We start from the raw sequence: 20438 nt of genomic DNA, 5'->3' as shown, positions 1-20438 counted from the left end.
CAAGTTCTTAATATTAACATATTCATGAAACCAATTCATTTAGAGTTATAACAAGCGGAAGCATGATATTAAGAAAGCATGTTAATATGTTTAACCATTTTAAATTGAATTCCATGTAATATCAAGTCATGAATCATATGCTTACATATAACAAAAGGGAAGAAGATTATACCTCCTCAAGATTAATTGAGGGCTGAATTGGATGAGCAAGAGGATGATGAAAATGATGGAATTATAACCTCTAACTTGAAGCCTCAAGTGTGTAATACCCACAAGCCTTTTGTGCACCAACACTACCTTTAATTTAGTTAGGATTTTGACACTTAACAAGCAAGATTAACAAGCTTAAACCCACTCTTTTTTTTCAAAAAAAATTCGGCCAGCAGCTTGTGTAATAGCAGAATTTTTTTTTTGCACCTTACTAATATGTATGGCCTCTAGTACTTGAGTCAAAAGAATACATGGTTTTAAGTGTCTTGCATGCACTAAAGAATGTGCCATTGGAAGTAACAAAACAAAGCATGGGTCTCACCTAGGAGACCAAAAAAAACGTCCCACTTATGTGTATTAAACAAGATTCACATTTTTTAAAAGGATATAATAAGTCTTGTAAATATATATGTAAAACTTGTTATATAAAACATGCTTTTATTAAGTTACTTACATTTTATAAACCAATTTATAAAATATACCACAACATAATTATTTAAACCTATAAATAATTAAATATAAATTATCCAAATAATTTATCTCAAGTGATAATATTTTAGAAAACCGATTTTCTAAAGTTCAAGTGTCGCGTATTTATTTAACAATCCAGTCGTTAAGATTAAATACATATAAAGTGTCGGTAAGCTTGTTATTGGGTATGACCCGACTTGGATCATAACACATTAGCCACATTAATTTAATATGTCTCTCGGGCATACGAATTACCTTCAATCTCCCACTTGCACGAGAAACATAAGAAATTAATGCAAGTGATGGATACCACCTAACGACCGTCCATCACCCCCAATATGTTATGACTTTGTGCCATTCAATAACATCATCCCTTTCGAGTTCCCATCTCGGATATGAATAGGTGAATCTTTTCATTATATATCCTTTTGTCCTAGATGTCATGTTAAATCCAAGAGGTATAGAGTGATCACCCTCTTATAGATTTAACTTTATCAGGCCTTAGACATCTGACTCTCAACGAATAAGAGGGACAAATTCCATCTTGACTACATACGTCCTAGACACTACACTTCGTACCATACCTGAAGCCTCCCTTATGAGCTACCTTCTCAGAATAGCGGAGGAAAGAATCAAGGCACGATATTCGGTGAATATCTGAACCCAATATGTATCTTAGGTCAAAGGATACAATGATATTCTCCTTTACTCAAGATTACATGTGATCAACCACAAAGGCTCCATACAGTAAATCTTGAGAGCGGGTCTTCCAACATTTGTGTCCCACAAATATCTATGAACTATGGTTGCAACCTTGCCCCACATTCTGAAGGTATTTCGTATGCCCGAGAGACATATTAAATTAATGTGGCTGACGTGTTATGATCCAAGTCGGGTCATACCCAATAACAAACTTACCGACACCTTATTTGTATTTGATTTTAACGATTGGTTCATTGATCAAATACGCGACACTTGAACTTTAAGAAAAATGGTTTTCTTAAATATTATTTGATGTGTATTATATAAATTATGGAATAATTTATATATTATGGATTTAATTATTTATAGGTTAAATAATTAATTTATTTATGTTACATTTTATATATAAATTGGTTTTATATAATAAAATGTATATAATAATATGGAAGTTTTATAAAACTAGTTTTATAAAATTCAAATTTTATAAAAACTATTCTTTATAAAATATAATAGGAGTGACATGGGAGTTAGAGCACACATGCTAAGATCCCTTTTCTTGGTCAATTACAAGGGCCATACTTCTATAACATGCAAGACTTGAATTATTCCAAGGACACTCTTGCATTTACACATCAAAAGTAATCAAAAACTGCATTTTCTCCTCCCTTTTCTGCTGCCAAAACCGTGGGGTTTAAGGGGATTCAAAGGGTTCTTAATTTGGTTTTTGGAAGCTAAATTCAAGTGTCAATAAATCCTAACCAAAGCTAGGGTGTTGGTGCACAAGTTTGGGGTATAACAACTTGAGGTTTCACACTTTTGGAGCTCCATTCATCATCATCATCTTCATCATTTACTAGCAAGCTTGGAGTAGGTATAATCTCTTTACTTGCTTGTAGTTTGTAAGTATATATCACAACTTGATCCTAATTGGGATTTAACTTTAATTGGTTAAAGTTTAACAAGTCTAAAATTGGTAATTAACATGCTTCCGCTTTCTTAATTCTTAAAATGGTTTAAGTATATTTTGAACTTGTTAAATCCCAACAATGGTATCAGAGCCGAAGTTGTTGAAATATGCTTCGAGATGGTTATTAAACCCACTATAATTTTGCATTCTATGAACATGCATGAAGTAGAATGTAAAATTTTGGGTTTTGGGTGGTTGTCATTTTGGCCAAAATCACTTGTGATTCTGCATTCTGTACTGCCAATCACTTGTGATTCTGTACTGCCAATCACTTGTGATTCTATACTGCCAATCACTTGTGATTCTGTGTTGCCGATCACTTGTGATTCTGTATTGCCAATCACTTATGATTCTGTGTTGCAGATCACTTGTGATTCTGTGTTTCCAATCACTTGTGATTCTGTATTGCCTATCACTTGTGTAGTTAATGTTCACAATCTAAGCCTTGACCTTGTGTTTGGTTGCATGCATGGTTGATTGATATTTATTCAATTGGTTTGTAATAATATTTATTCATTTGGCATGTAATAATTCATTTGGTTATGTAATTTATTTTATATTTGGTATGTAAAATAGATTAGGTTGTAATTTCATTTTTTTTAGACAAAATGTATTAGGATATATTTTGTAAAATGATGAAGAATGATGAAGACTTGAAGAACACATGAAGAAGCATTTGGATGCAAGGTTAAGTGGGAGATTTGAAATCTCCTATTTTGTGTTATAACCCCTTATCCGGTGGCATTTGTTTTCGGCTAAACAAATGTCTACCAAAATGGCTTGATTGTGAACATATTTGTTTTGCATGCATGGTTGTTTATTGTATGATTGTGGATTGTATGGTTGTATGCTACAAGTTAATCACACAAGTTAACAATAAGCAAAATGGCAATTTAATTGGTTAAATTATACATTAATTAACGACATGCAAAACGTCAATTTAAATGGTTAAATTAAAAATGGCTAAAAGGACATTAATAAACGGTTATTAAGATCATGATTAGGATCATATATATAAAATGGTTTATAGACATGAAATTGGCTTTTCATAATGAACTATACACCAAATGCATGTTGGTGTATGGCAAATGTTTTCTTAAACTAGAATTTATGAAAACTTAAAATCCCTTAACTAAAACAAGGTAAACAAGTTAAACGCCATCCTTTTGTGGAAACACTTAGACATATTAGGAATCTCTTGATGGGATAAAGGTCACCTAACCGTCATGAGTGAACTAATATGAATAAGGTACACTTCGCATACATGTGGGATAAAGGTCACCTAACCACTTGTATGTTAAGTCTACATGTTTACACAAGTAGGACGACTTGATTTAGGAATCATGAACTTAGGGTCACCGAAGCATGAGGAACAAATAGGCGTTGATGGGATAAATATGCCATGCAAAAGGATTGCATGATCCCATAACTTAGAAGTTGCAAAAGGATTGCAATTGTCACATAAATGACTACCTAGCTAAATCAAATAACGGGATAAAGGTCACCTAACCGAAATTTGATTTACCGTTGGGTTCTAAGATTTAATAAAACAATTAAAAATAAAAGGGTATTGTTTATTAAATTTAAAATCGATACTTAAAAGGACTTTGTTAAATTTTGTAGATGGCCGCAAATAACAACAACATGCAAAATGCACCACTTAACCTAAACAACCTATCATTAAGGTCTCTCCTCGAGAAAGACAAACTCAACCATACGAACTTTATGGATTGGTTCCGTAATCTTAGGATTGTCCTCAAACTTGAGGACAAAGCGTATGTGTTGGAGGACCCTATTCCCGACCAACCGGATGAGGAAGATATAGAGGGCATGGCTTATTATGACAAGTATTGCGCCGATTCGGTGCAAGTCGCTTGTCTAATGCTTGGGACTATGATACCCGAACTCCAAAAGGATTTCGAACATCATAGTGCATATGACATGATTACGCAATTGAAGGAGATGTTCCTTCAACAAGCACGTGTCGAGCGCTTCAAAACGGTTCGAGCGCTACATGCATGTCGTATGGATGACACCCAATCCGTCTCCTCTTATGTCCTCAAAATGAAGAGCCTTATTGATCGTGCTAACCGTCTTAACCTAAACATATCAAATGAGTTAGCCACCGATCTTATCCTTAATTCCCTATCAAAAAGGTTTGATCAATTTGTAATTAATTACAATATGAATGGGATGGATAAGAGCATAGGTGAGCTTCACGGTATGCTTAGAACGGCGGAAACTAGCATGGGTAAAAGGGCTTTACCCGTGTTAGCAATCGATCAAGGTGGGTCCAAAGGTAACACCTCTAAGCCAAAGGTGGCTAAGAGAAAAGGACCCGCCTATCAAGGCAAAGGGAAGGGGAAGATGGTTACCCCAACCATCAACAAGGCCAAGAAGCAAAAGGTCACCGAGAAGGCAAACCCCAAGGAAGACCCATGTTTCGGTTGCGGTGAGATGGGTCATTGGAAACGAAACTGTCCGGTCTACCTTAAGGAGTTGAAGGACAAGAGGGATGCAGGGCAAACCTCAGGTAATATATATATGGTATATATAGAGCTAAGTATTACTTCTTCTAATACATGGGTATTAGACACTGGATGTGGAACTCATATTTGCAATTTTTTGCAGGGGTTCAAAAGAAGTGATCATAAGGCGGGAACATCAAGTCTCTATATGGGCAATGGTGCAAAGGTGCATGTTAAAGCTCAAGGAGATTTTATTTTGAAGCTTCCAAGCGGATTGGAACTTATTTTAGAAAATGTTTTGTATGCTCCGGATTTGTGTAGAAACATTATTTCTATTTCTCGCTTAAAACAATGTGGTTACGTTGTTAATTTTATTGATGATGATATTCATGTTTCTAAAGATAATGTATTCTATTTCAAGGCTTCGCCTTCAAATGGAATTTATGAATTGGTTCATGATGACACACCATCTAGTAGCTCAATGTACCATACAAGCACCAAGAAACTCAAAAGGGATTTGAGTGATTCCTACTTATGGCATTGTCGCCTTGGTCACATAAACAAGAACCGAATACATACACTTCAAAAGAATGGACTTTTGAAATCAAATGAAATGGATTCGTTTGAAGTATGTGAATCTTGTTTACAAGGCAAGATGACTAAAGCACCTTTCAAAGGGACCTATGAAAGGGCTAAAGATTTATTGGGATTAATACATTCGGATGTATGTGGACCCTTTAAACCCATGACTAGGAAAGGTGAAAGATACTTTGTTACTTTCATTGATGACTTTAGTCGTTTCGGATATGTCTACTTATTAAGACACAAGGACGAAACGTTTGAAGCATTCAAAGAATATCAAAACGAAGTACAAAATCAACTCAATAAGACAATTAAGGTACTACGTACCGATAGAGGAGGTGAATACCTAAGCGAAGCCTTCCAAGATCATCTTAGGAGTTGTGGGATTATCTCACAACTTACTCCACCCGGAACACCCCAACTTAATGGAGTTTCCGAAAGGAGGAACCGAACCCTAATGGATATGGTTCGATCTATGATGGCAAGAAGCTCGTTGCCTCTATCATTTTGGGGTTATTGTCTAAGCTCCGCGGCTCGTATTTTAAATATGGCCCCAACCAAGAAGGTGGAACGAACTCCTCATGAGATGTGGTTTGGAAAACCTCCTTCTCTTTCATACTTGAAAGTATGGGGATGTGAAGCTTATCCTAAGCGTTATGTAGCAAATAAGCTACATGCTCGATCCACAAAGTGTATCTTCATAGGATATCCCAAAGATGACATGGGATATTACTTCTATGATCCATCCGAGCAAACCGTATTTGTTGCTCGGAAAGCGGAATTCCTTGAAACCAAGTTCCTTATGGAAGGTGATGGTGAAAGGAAGATAGATCTTGTAGAGGTACAAGATCAAGCCGATGATACACAATTGGTTGGCACTAGTACTCAACATAAGGATGTTGAAAATGATCAAATGGATGATCAAGGTACACAAGACGTTCGAAGATCTAGTAGGATTAGTAATCCTCCCGAGAGATATGGGTTTCTCGTGGAAGGTTGCTATGCGGTTGATTTGGATGAACCGACAAACTACAAAGATGCTTTATTAAGAATTGATAAAGATAAATGGCAGGAAGCCATGAACGCCGAGATGCAATCCATGTATGAAAACCAAGTTTGGGAACTTGTTGTGCAACCTCCTAGCTCCAAGCTAGTTGATTGCAAATGGCTTTTCAAGAAGAAAACCGACATACATGGAAACTTGGATACATACAAAGCTAGACTTGTAGCAAAAGGTTTCACTCAGACTCAAGGGGTTGATTATGATGAAACTTTCTCGCCAGTGGCAATGCTAAAGTCTATTAGGATATTATTTGCCATTGCTGCTCACTATGACTATGAAATATGGCAAATGGATGTCAAAACCGCTTTCCTAAATGGATATCTTGAGGAAGATGTCTATATGGTACAGCCCGAAGGTTTTGTTGATCCGAAAAATCCTAAAAAGGTATGCAAGTTGAAGAAATCAATCTACGGATTGAAACAAGCATCTAGAATGTGGAATCATCGCTTTAATGAAGAGGCAAAGAAATTTGGCTTCATTAAAAATGGTGATGAAGCTTGTGTGTACAAGAAGGCTAGTGGGAGCTCTATAATGTTCCTTGTGCTATATGTGGATGATATATTATTATTTGGGAATGATATTACCACAATGCAAGGAGTCAAAACTTGGCTAAAGAGTTGCTTCTCCATTAAGGATCTTGGAGACGCACAATACATATTGGGGATAGGGATCTATAGGAATAGATCCAAGAGATTGATAGGTTTAAGTCAAAGTACATACATTGATAAAATCTTGAAAAGGTTCAAGATGGAAAACTCTAAGAAAGGTTTGGTACCTATTCAAAGAGGAACCGTTCTCAATTCATCTCAGTGTCCTACCACGAAAGATGAACAAGAGAGAATGAAGAAAGTCCCATACGCATCTGCTATTGGGTCTATCATGTATGCGATGATATGTACTAGACCGGATGTGTCATGCGCTCTAAGCTTGACAAGTAGATACCAGAATAACCCAGGAAACAGTCATTGGATTGCTGTTAAAAGTATATTGAAATACCTTAGGAGAACTAAGGATATGTTTCTAATATATGGGTCTGGTGAGGAGGAACTCGCCGTAAAAGGTTACGTGGACGCGAGTTTCCAAACTGATCGAGATGACTCTCGATCACAGTCCGGTTATGTCTTCATGTTAAATGGTAGTACGGTCTCTTGGAAGAGTTCGAAACAGGAGGTTGTTGCGTTATCCACTACAGAGTCGGAGTACATTGCCGCCTCACTGGCAGCTCAGGAAGCTGCATGGATGAAGAAATTCATCGACGACTTAGGAGTGGTCCCTTCCATTCAGGACCCTCTTGAGATCTTTTGTGACAACGAGGGTGCGATTGCTCAAATCAAGGAACCTCGTGCTCATCAAAAGACTCGTCACATTGAGCGGAGATTCAACTACATAAGGGATGAAGTTGAAAAAGGAAAGATATGTATTCGCAAAGTTCACACAGATCATAATGTTGCGGATCCACTCACGAAGCTTTTACATGGACCAAAACATGAGGGACATGTTTGTGCATTAGGGCTTCGATATTCTAGTGATTGGATATGATCTATTTTATGTATTGTACCGGAACGAAATTATTCAAACTCATTAATATAACTATGGTGTTAATTTATCTGAGTTATGTTCCTATTTTGCATATTTCATCCATGAATAAGCAATTATTCTAAATTTCCGTAGTCGATCACATTTGTGAGAACAAGTGTGAGGTTTAGACTATTATGAACTCGGATTGGTATACATTCATAGGTTGAATGTGGGGCAAGGTTGCAACCAAGGTTCATAGATATTTGTGGGAAACAAATATTGGAAGACCCGCTCTCAAGAATTACTGTATAGAGCCTTTGTGGTTGATCACATGTAATCTTGAGTAAAGGCGAATATCATTGTATCCTCTGACCTGAGATACATATTGGGTTCGGATATTCACCAAGTACTGTGCCTTGATTCTTTCCTTCGCTATTCTGAAACATGGTAGTACATAAGGAAGAACTCAGGTATATTACAAAGTGTATATCTAGGACGTATGTAGTCAAGATGGAATTTGTCCCTCTTATTCGTTGAGAGTCAGATGTCTAAGGCCTGAAAAGTTAAATCTATAAGAGAGTGATCACTCTGTATCTCTTGGATTTAACATGACGTCTAGGACGAAAGGAAATAATGAAAGATTCACCTAATCATATTCGAGATGGGAACTCGAAAGGGATGATGTTATTGAATGGCACAAAGTCATAACATATTAGGGGTGATGGACGGTGTGTTAGGCTGTATCCATCACTTGCATTAATTTCTTATGTTTCTCGTGCAAGTGGGAGATTGAAGGTATTTCGTATGCCCGAGAGACATATTAAATTAATGTGGCTGACGTGTTATGATCCAAGTCGGGTCATACCCAATAACAAACTTACCGACACCTTATTTGTATTTGATTTTAACGATTGGTTCATTGATCAAATACGCGACACTTGAACTTTAAGAAAAATGGTTTTCTTAAATATTATTTGATGTGTATTATATAAATTATGGAATAATTTATATATTATGGATTTAATTATTTATAGGTTAAATAATTAATTTATTTATGTTACATTTTATATATAAATTGGTTTTATATAATAAAATGTATATAATAATATGGAAGTTTTATAAAACTAGTTTTATAAAATTCAAATTTTATAAAAACTATTCTTTATAAAATATAATAGGAGTGACATGGGAGTTAGAGCACACATGCTAAGATCCCTTTTCTTGGTCAATTACAAGGGCCATACTTCTATAACATGCAAGACTTGAATTATTCCAAGGACACTCTTGCATTTACACATCAAAAGTAATCAAAAACTGCATTTTCTCCTCCCTTTTCTGCTGCCAAAACCGTGGGGTTTAAGGGGATTCAAAGGGTTCTTAATTTGGTTTTTGGAAGCTAAATTCAAGTGTCAATAAATCCTAACCAAAGCTAGGGTGTTGGTGCACAAGTTTGGGGTATAACAACTTGAGGTTTCACACTTTTGGAGCTCCATTCATCATCATCATCTTCATCATTTACTAGCAAGCTTGGAGTAGGTATAATCTCTTTACTTGCTTGTAGTTTGTAAGTATATATCACAACTTGATCCTAATTGGGATTTAACTTTAATTGGTTAAAGTTTAACAAGTCTAAAATTGGTAATTAACATGCTTCCGCTTTCTTAATTCTTAAAATGGTTTAAGTATATTTTGAACTTGTTAAATCCCAACACATTCACCATTTAAATGTTAACCATTCCAAGTTCATAATAGTCTAGACCTCACACTTGTTCCCACAAATGTGATCAACTACGGAATTTAGAATAATTATTTATTCATGGATAAAATATGCAAAATTGGAACATAACTCAAAATTAGATTAATACCATAATTATATTAATGAGTTTGAACTAATTCGTTCCGTTACAATACATAAAATAGATCATTTCCAATCACTAGAATATCGAAGCCCTAATGCACAAACATGTCCCTCATGTTTTGGCCCATGTAAAAGCTTCGTGAGTGGATCCGCAACATTTTGATCTGTGTGAACTTTGTGAATACATATCTTTCCCTTTTCAACTTCATCCCTGATGTAGTTGAATCTCCGCTCAATGTGACGAGTCTTTTGATGAGCACGAGGTTCCTTGATTTGAGCAATCGCACCCTCGTTGTCACAAAAGATCTCAAGAGGGTCCTGAATGGAAGGGACCACTCCTAAGTCATCGATGAATTTCTTCATCCATGCAGCTTCCTGAGCTGCCAATGAGGCGGCAATGTACTCCGACTCTGTAGTGGATAACGCAACAACATCCTATTTTGAGCTCTTCCAAGAGACTGCACCACCATTTAACATGAAGACATAACCGGATTGTGATCGAGAGTCATCTCGATCAGTTTGGAAACTCGCGTCCACATAACCTTTTACAGCGAGTTCCTCCTCACCAGACCCATATATTAGAAATATATCCTTAGTTCTCCTAAGGTATTTCAATATGCTTTTAACAGCAATCCAATGACTGTTTCCTGGGTTATTCTGGTATCTACTTGTCAAGCTTAGAGCGCATGACACATCCGGTCTAGTACATATCATTGCATACATGATTGACCCAATAGCAGATGCGTATGGGACATTTTTCATCCTCTCTTGTTCATCTTTTGTGGTGGGACACTGAGATGAACTGAGAACGGTTCCTCTTTGAATAGGTACCAAACCTTTCTTAGAGTTTTTCATCTTGAACCTTTTCAAGATTTTATCAATGTATGTACTTTGACTTAAACCTATCAATCTCTTGGATCTATTCCTATAGATCCCTATCCCCAATATGTATTGTGCTTCTCCAAGATCCTTAATGGATAAGCAACTCTTTAGCCAAGTTTTGACTTCTTGCATTGTGGTAATATCATTCCCAAATAATAATATATCATCCACATATAGCACAAGGAACATAACAGAGCTCCCACTAGCTTTCTTGTATACACAAGCTTCATCACCATTTTTAATGAAGCCAAATTTCTTTGCCTCTTCGTTAAAACGATGATTCCACATTCTAGATGCTTGTTTCAATCCGTAGATTGATTTCTTTAACTTGCATACCTTTTTAGGATATTTCGGATCAACAAAACCTTCGGGCTGTACCATATAGACATCTTCCTCAAGATATCCATTTAGGAAAGCGGTTTTGACATCCATTTGCCATATTTCGTAATCATAATGAGCAGCAATGGCAAACAATATCCTAATAGACTTTAGCATTGCCACAGGCGAGAAAGTTTCATCATAGTCAACCCCTTGAGTTTGAGTGAAACCTTTTGCTACAAGTCTAGCTTTGTATGTATCCAAGTTTCCATGTATGTCGGTTTTCTTCTTGAAAAGCCATTTGCAATCAACTAGCTTGGAGCTAGGAGGTTGCACAACAAGTTCCCAAACTTGGTTTTCATACATGGATTGCATCTCAGCGTTCATGGCTTCCTGCCATTTATCTTTATCAATCCTTGATAAAGCATCTTGGTAGTTTATTGGTTCATCCAAATCAACCACATAACAACCATCCATGAGAAATCCATATCTCTCAGGAGGATTACTAATCCTACCAGATCTGCGAACATCTTGTGTATTTTGATCATCCATCTGATCACTCTCAACATTTTCATGTTGAGTGCTAGTGTCAGCAAATTGTGTATCATCTACTTAATCTTGAACCTCTTCAAGATCTATCTTCCTTTCACTTTTTCCTTCCATTAGGAACTTAGTTTCAAGGAATTCAGCCTTCCAAGCAACAAATACATTCTGCTCGGAAGGATCATAGAAATAGTATCCCATATCATCCTTGGGATATCCTATGAAGATACACTTCGTGGACCGAGCATTCAACTTATTAGGGACGTAACGCTTAGGGTAAGCTTCACATCCCCATACCTTTAAGTATGATAGAGATGGAGGTTTTCCAAACCACATCTCATGAGGTGTTCGTTCCACTTTCTTGGTTGGGGCCATATTTAAAATACGAGCCGCTGAGCATAGACAATAACCCCAGAATGATAGAGGTAACGAGCTTCTAGCCATCATAGATCGAACCATATCCATTAGGGTTCGGTTCCTCCTTTCGGACACACCATTAAGCTGTGGTGTCCCGGGTGGAGTAAGTAGAGAGATAATCCCACAATTTCTAAGATGATCTTGGAAGGCATCGCTTAGGTATTCACCTCCTCTATCGGTTCGAAGTACCTTAATTGTCTTATTGAGTTGATTTTGTACTTCGTTTTGATACTCTTTGAATGCTTCAAAAGTTTCGTCCTTATGTCTTAATAAGTAGACATATCCGAAACGACTGAAGTCATCAATGAAAGTAACGAAGTATCTTTCACCATTCCTAGCTATGGGCTTAAAGGGTCCACATACATCCGAATGTATTAATCCCAATAAGTCCTTAGCCCTTTCGTAGGTCCCTTTGAAAGGTGCTTTAGTCATTTTGCCTTGTAAACAAGATTCACATACATCAAACGAGTCTAGTTCATTTGATTTCAGAAGGCCATTCTTTTGGAGTGTATGCATTCGATTCTTGTTTATGTGACCAAGGTGACAATGCCATAAGTAGGAATCACTCAAATCCCTTTTGAGTTTCTTGGTGCTTGTATGGTACATTGAGCTACTAGATGATGTGTCATCATGAACCAATTCATAAATTCCATTTGAAGGCAAAGCCTTGAAATAGAATACATTATCTAAATAAACATGGATATCATCATTAACAAAATTAAGATTAAAACCACATTGTTTCAAACGGGAAACGGAAATAATGTTTCGACATAAATCGGGTGCATACAAAACATCTTTCAAAATAAGTTCCAAACCACTTGGAAGCTTTAACACAAAGTCTCCTTGAGCCTTTACTTGCACTTTGGCTCCATTACCCATGTAGAGACTTGATGTTCCCGTTTGCTTGCTACTTCCTTTGAACCCCTGCAAAGAATGGCAAATGTGAGTTCCAGATCCAGTGTCTAATACCCATGTATTAGAAGAAGTAATACTAAGCTCTATATATACCATATATATGTTACCTGAGGATTGACCCGCATCCCTCTTTTCCTTCAACTCCTTAAGGTAGACCGGGCAATTGCGTTTCCAGTGACCCATTTCACCGCAACCGAAGCACGGGTCTTCCTTGGGGTTTACTTGTCCGGCAACCTTTTGCTTCTTGTTCTTGTTTTTGGTTGGGGTAACCATCCTCCCCTTTCCCTTGCCTTGATGGGCGGGTCCTTTCCTCTTAGCCGCCTTTGGCTTAGAGGTGTTGTTACCTTTGGACCCACCATCATTGATCATTAGCACGGGTGAAGCCCTCTTACCCATGCTAGTTTCCGCCGTCCTGAGCATGCCATGAAGTTCGCCAATGGTCTTATCCATCCCATTCATATTGTAATTAATTACAAATTGGTCAAACCTCTTTGACAAGGAGTTTAGGATAAGATCGGTGGCTAGCTCATTAGATATGTTGAGGTTAAGACGGTTTGCGCGATCAATGAGGCTTTTCATTTTGAGGACATAAGAGGATACGGATTGGGTGTCATCCATACGACATGCATGTAGTGCTCGAACCGTTTCGAAGCGCTCGACACGTGCTTGTTGAAGGAACATCTCCTTCAATTGCGTAATCATGTCATATGCACTATGATGTTCGAAATCCTTTTGGAGTTTGGGTATCATAGTGCCAAGCATTAGGCAAGCGACTTGCACCGAATCGGCGCAATACTTGTCATAATAAGCCATTCCCTCTAGATCTTCCTCATCCGGTTGGTCGGGAATAGGGTCCTCCAACACATACGCTTTATCCTCAAGTTTGAGGACAATCCTAAGATTACGGAACCAATCCATAAAGTTCGTATGGTTGAGTTTGTCTTTCTCGAGGAGAGACCTTAACGATAGGTTGTTTAGGTTAAGTGGTGCATTTTGCATGTTGTTGTTGTTATTGGCGGCCATCTACAAAATTCAACAAAGTTCTTTTAAGTATCGATTTTAAATTTAATAAACAATACCCTTTTATTTTTATTTGTTTTATTAAATCTTAGAATCCAACGGTAAATCAAATTTCGGTTAGGTGACCTTTATCCCGTCATTTGATTTAGCTAGGTAGTCATTTATATGACAATTACAATCCTTTTGCAACTTCTAAGTTATGGGATCATGCAATCCTTTTACATGGCATATTTATCCCATCAACGCCTATTTGTTCCTCATGCTTCGGTGACCCTAAGTTCATGATTCCTAAATCAAGTCGTCCTACTTGTGCAAACATGTAAAATTAACATACAAGTGGTTAGGTGACCTTTATCCCACAAATATGCGAATTTTACCTTAACCATATTAGTTAGTTCACAATGGTTAGGTGACCTTTATCCCATTATGAGTTCCCTACTATGTTCAAGTGTTCCCACAATAGGATGGCGTTAAACTTGTTTACCTTGTTTTAGTTAAGGGATTTTAAGTTTTCATAAATTCTAGTTTAAGAAAACATTTGCCATACACCAACATGCATTTGGTGTATAGTATATTATGAAAAACCAATATTCATGTCATATTAGTAAAGCCAATTACTTGATATAAACCATTTTATATACATTGTTATTTATGTCCTTAATAACCATTTATTAGTGTCCTTTTCATGTTTCAATTATAACCAATTATAATGTCATTTTGCAAGTTGTAAATATGTGATAATCTTGTATCAACCAACCACACATACACATCAAATCATACAAACATGCAAAATAAGAAAGTCCACAATCAAGCCATGGTGGTGAACACTTGTTTAGCCAAAACAAGTGTTACCTAAAGGGTTAAAACAAAGTATGAGATTTACAAATCTCCCACTAGCTCTTGCATCCTTATGCTCCATCTTGTAATCTTCATTCATCTTCTTGAAACTTCACTACTTTTTACAAAAAAAATATATAACCTAATACATTTTTTTCTAGAAAATGAAATTACAATCTAATCTATTTTACATACCAAACATAAAATAAATTACAAATGAATAAAATTACAAATTATTACAAACTAAATGAATGATTAATATTACAAACCATAAGAATGAATTAAATCAACCAAACATTCAACCAAACACAAGGCCAAGGCTTAGATTGTGAACATCATCATACAACCAAATATGAACCAAATAAAAGAGCCCAAAATCCATTTTTGGGACTCCTATAATTCGGCCAAAAATCACACCCACCCAAACCCGACAATTTTTGTATTCCATTTTCATGCATGTACTTGGAATGCAAATATAGTGGGTTTAAAGACAATATAAGAAGCATAATCCATAGACTTCGGCTCTAGATACCATTGATGGAATTCAACATTTCAACAAGTTCTTAATATTAACATATTCATGAAACCAATTCATTTAGAGTTATAACAAGCGGAAGCATGATATTAAGAAAGCATGTTAATATGTTTAACCATTTTAAATTGAATTCCATGTAATATCAAGTCATGAATCATATGCTTACATATAACAAAAGGGAAGAAGATTATACCTCCTCAAGATTAATTGAGGGCTGAATTGGATGAGCAAGAGGATGATGAATATGATGGAATTATAACCTCTAACTTGAAGCCTCAAGTGTGTAATACCCACAAGCCTTTTGTGCACCAACACTACCTTTAATTTAGTTAGGATTTTGACACTTAACAAGCAAGATTAACAAGCTTAAACCCACTCTTTTTTTTCAAAAAAAATTCGGCCAGCAGCTTGTGTAATAGCAGAATTTTTTTTTTTTTACCTTACTAATATGTATGGCCTATAGTACTTGAGTCAAAAGAATACATGGTTTTAAGTGTCTTGCATGCACTAAAGAATGTGCCATTGGAAGTAACAAAACAAAGCATGGGTCTCACCTAGGAGACCAAAAAAAACGTCCCACTTATGTGTATTAAACAAGATTCACATTTTTTAAAAGGATATAATAAGTCTTGTAAATATATATGTAAAACTTGTTATATAAAACATGCTTTTATTAAGTTACTTACATTTTATAAACCAATTTATAAAATATAACACAACATAATTATTTAAACCTATAAATAATTAAATGTAAATTATCCAAATAATTTATCTCAAGTGATAATATTTTAGAAAACCGATTTTCTAAAGTTCAAGTGTCGCGTATTTATTTAACGATCCAGTCGTTAAGATTAAATACATATAAAGTGTCGGTAAGCTTGTTATTGGGTATGACCCGACTTGGATCATAACACATTAGCCACATTAATTTAATATGTCTCTCGGGCATACGAATTACCTTCAGGAATCGGGTTTCTCTATTTTTATACCTTTTCCCTTATTATTTTCTTTCGCTTTATTAAATTGGGTCGAGGTAATTTCTATAACATCATCGGAATTCTCATCGGGATCCGATTCATCGAAAAATTGGTAATCTTCCCAATATTTTGCTTCATCGGCGGAAACACCATTGACCATTATTAACTTTGGTCCGTTGGTTGAGGATTTTCTTTTATTTAATCGATTTACTATAGGTATCAATATTTCTTCCTCCGGAACCTCTTCATCTTCTGGTTCCTCCTCTTCCGATTCATCCTCTTCTGGTTCCTCTTCTTCTGGTTCCTCCTCTTCCGGTTCCTCCTCTTCCGGTTCCTCTTCGGGAATTTGTGAATCTTTCCAAAATATATTCGACTCTTCATTATTATTAGATGAATCAATAGGATTTGTACTAGAGGTAGACATCTATCACATAATATAAAACACGTTAAGAGATTAATATATCACATAATATTTACATGTTAATAATATATAGTTTCCAACAAGAAAAAATGTTAAGCAATCGTTTTTGAAGAAAAACACGGTCGAAGTCCAGACTCACTAATGCATCCTAACAAACTAGGTAAGACACACTAATGCAATTTTCTGGTTCTCTAAGACCAATGCTCTGATACCAATTGAAATGTCCCGTTCATATTGATTATAAACGTTCCATATTAATTGATTTCGTCGCGAGGTTTTGACCTCTATATGAGACGTTTTTCAAAGACTGCATTCATTTTTAAAACAACCATAACCTTTATTTTATTGATAAAGGTTTAAAAGCATTACGTAGATTATCAAATAATGATAATCTAAAATATACTGTTTACACACGACCATTAGATAATGGTTTACAATAAGAACATATTACATCAAAAATAAGTTTCTTGAATGCAGTTTTTACATAATATCATACAAGCATGGACTCGAAATCTTGTCCTTATTTTAGTATGCAACAGCGGAAGCTCTTAATAATTACCTGAGAATAAACATGCTTAAAATGTCAACAAAAATGTTGGTGAGTTATAGGTTTAACCTATATATTATCAAATCATAATAATAGACCACAAGATTTCATATTTCAATATACATCCCATACATAGAGATAAAAATCATTCATATGGTGAACACCTGGTAACCGACATTAACAAGATGCATATATAAGAATATCCCCATCATTCCGGGACACCCTTCGGATATGATATAAATTTCGAAGTACTAAAGCATCTGGTACTTTGGATGGGGTTTGTTAGGCCCAATAGATCTATCTTTAGGATTCACGTCAATTAGGGTGTCTGTTCCCTAATTCTTAGATTACCATATTTAATAAAAAGAGGCATATTCGATTTCGATAATTCAACCATAGAATGTAGTTTCACGTACTTGTGTCTATTTTGTAAATCATTTATAAAACCTGCATGTATTCTCATCCCAAAAATATTAGATTTTAAAAGTGGGACTATAACTCACTTTCACAGATTTTTACTTCGTTGGGAATTAAGACTTGGCCACTGGTCGATTCACGAACCTATAACAAATATGTACATATATATCAAAGTATGTTCAAAATATATTTACAACATTTTTAATACGTTTTACTGTTTTAAGTTTATTAAGTTAGCTGTCCTTGTTAGTAACCTATAACTAATTGTCCATAATTAGATGTACAGAAATAAATCGATATATATTATCTTGAATCAATCCACGACCCAGTGTATACACGTCTTAGGCTAGATCACAACTCAAACTATATATATTTTTGGAATCAACCTCAACCCTGTATAGCTAACTCCAACATTACTGCGTATAGAGTGTCTATGGTTGTTCCAAATAATATATATAGATGGGTCGATATGATATGTCAAAACATTTGCATACGTGTCTATGGTATCCCAAGATTACATAATATATTAGAATACATGTATAATACAATATAAATTAGCTAGGATATGATTAATATAGATTTGTTACCAATTTTCACGTAGTTACAACAAGCAAAAATAACCAATCTTGTTTTACCCATAACTTCTTCATTTTAAATCCGTTTTGAGTGAATAAAATTGCTATGGTTTCATATTGAACTTAACTTTATGAATCTATACAAAAAATTATAAGTTTATAGTCGGAATTATAGGTTACAAGTCGTTTTTGTAAAGGTAGTCATTTTAGTCGAAAGAACGACGTCTAGATGACCATTTTGGAAAACATACTTTCACTTTGAGTTTAACCATGATTTTTGGATATAGTTTCATGTTCATAAGAAAAATCATTTTCCCAGAAGAACAACTTTTAAATCAAAGTTTATCATAGTTTTTAATTATCCAAACCAAAACAGCCCCCGGTTTCACTACGACGGCGTATATCCGATTTTATGGTGTTCATCGTGTTTCCAGGTTTTAAATCATTAAGTTAGCATATCATATAGATATAGAACATGTGTTTAGTTGATTTTAAAATTCAAGTTAGAAGGATTAACTTTTGTTTGCGAAAAAGTTTAGAATTAACTAAACTATGTTCTAGTGATTATAAGTTTAAACCTTCGAATAAGATAGCTTTATATGTATGAATCAAATGATGTTATGAACATCATTACTACCTCAAGTTTTCTGGATAAAACCACTGGAAATGAGAAAAATGGATCTAGCTTCAAAGGATCCTTGGATGGCTTGAAAGTTCTTGAAACAGAATCATGACACGAAAACAGTTCAAGTAAGATTTTTACTCGAAATAAGATTGTTATAGTTGTAGAAATTGAATCAAAGTTTGAATATGAATATTACCTTGAATAAGAAAGATAACCTACTGTAAATAACAAAGGTTCCTTGATCTTAGATGATTACTTGGAATGGATTAGAAAGCTTGGAAGTAGACTTGCAAACTTGGAAGTATTCTTGATTTTTATGAAACTATACTTATGGAATTTATGAAGAACACTTAGAACTTGAAGATAGAACTTGAGAGAGATCACTTAGATGAAGAAAATTTAATAATGAAAGTGTTTATAGGTGTTTTTGGTCGTTGGTATATGGATTAGATATAAAGGATGTGTAAATTTGTTTTCATGTAAATAAGTCATGAATGATTACTCATATTTTTGTAATTTTATGAGATATTTCATGCTAGTTGCCAAATGATAGTTCCCACATGTGTTAGGTGACTCACATGGGCTACTAAGAGCTGATCATTGGAGTGTATATACCAATAGTACATACATCTAAAAGCTGTGTATTATACGAGTACGAATACGGGTGCATACTAGTAGAATTGTTGATGAAACTGAACGAGGATGTAATTGTAAGCATTTTTGTTAAGTAGAAGTATTTTGATATGTGTCTTGAAGTCTTTCAAAAGTGTAAGAATACATATCAAAACACAACATGTATATACATTCTAATGGAGTCGTTAAGTCTTCGTTAGTCGTTACATGTAAGTGTTGTTTTGAAACCTTTAAGTTAACGATCTCAATTAATGTTGTTAACCCAATGTTTATTATATCAAATGAGATGTTAAATTATTATATTATCATGATATTATGATGTATGAATATCTCTTAATATGATATATACATTAAAATATCGTTACAACGATAATCGTTACATATAAGTCTCGTTTCGTAATTCTTGGGTTAGTAGTCTTGTTTTTACATATGTAGTTCATTGTTAACACACTTAATGATATATTTAAATATCATTTTATCATGTTAAATATAGTGTATCAATATCTTAATATGATACATATGTATTTAGTAGACGTTATCATAATGATAATCGTTATATATATCATTTCGAGTTTCTTAACTTAGTAATCTCATTTCTTATGTATATCACACATTGTTAATATACTTAGTGCGATACTTACTCATCATAATCTTATGTCAACCATATATATATGTCTATATATATATACCACAACATGTAGTTTTTACAATTTTGTAACGTTCGTGAATCGCCGGTCAACATGGGTGATCAATTGTCTATATGAAACTTATTTCATTTAATCAAGTCTTAACAAGTTTGATTGTTTAACACGTTGGAAACATTTAGTCATGTAAATATCAATCTCAATTAATATATATAAACATGGAAAAGTTCGGGTCACTACAGACTGCACCGCCTGCCCCACCATCTCCCTCTGTCGAGGAATTGATGAGGGAG

Source organism: Rutidosis leptorrhynchoides, chromosome 3 (genome assembly GCF_046630445.1).
Source record: "Rutidosis leptorrhynchoides isolate AG116_Rl617_1_P2 chromosome 3, CSIRO_AGI_Rlap_v1, whole genome shotgun sequence".
Taxonomy (NCBI): domain Eukaryota; kingdom Viridiplantae; phylum Streptophyta; class Magnoliopsida; order Asterales; family Asteraceae; genus Rutidosis; species Rutidosis leptorrhynchoides.
Note: the sequence above shows the minus strand (reverse complement) of the source record.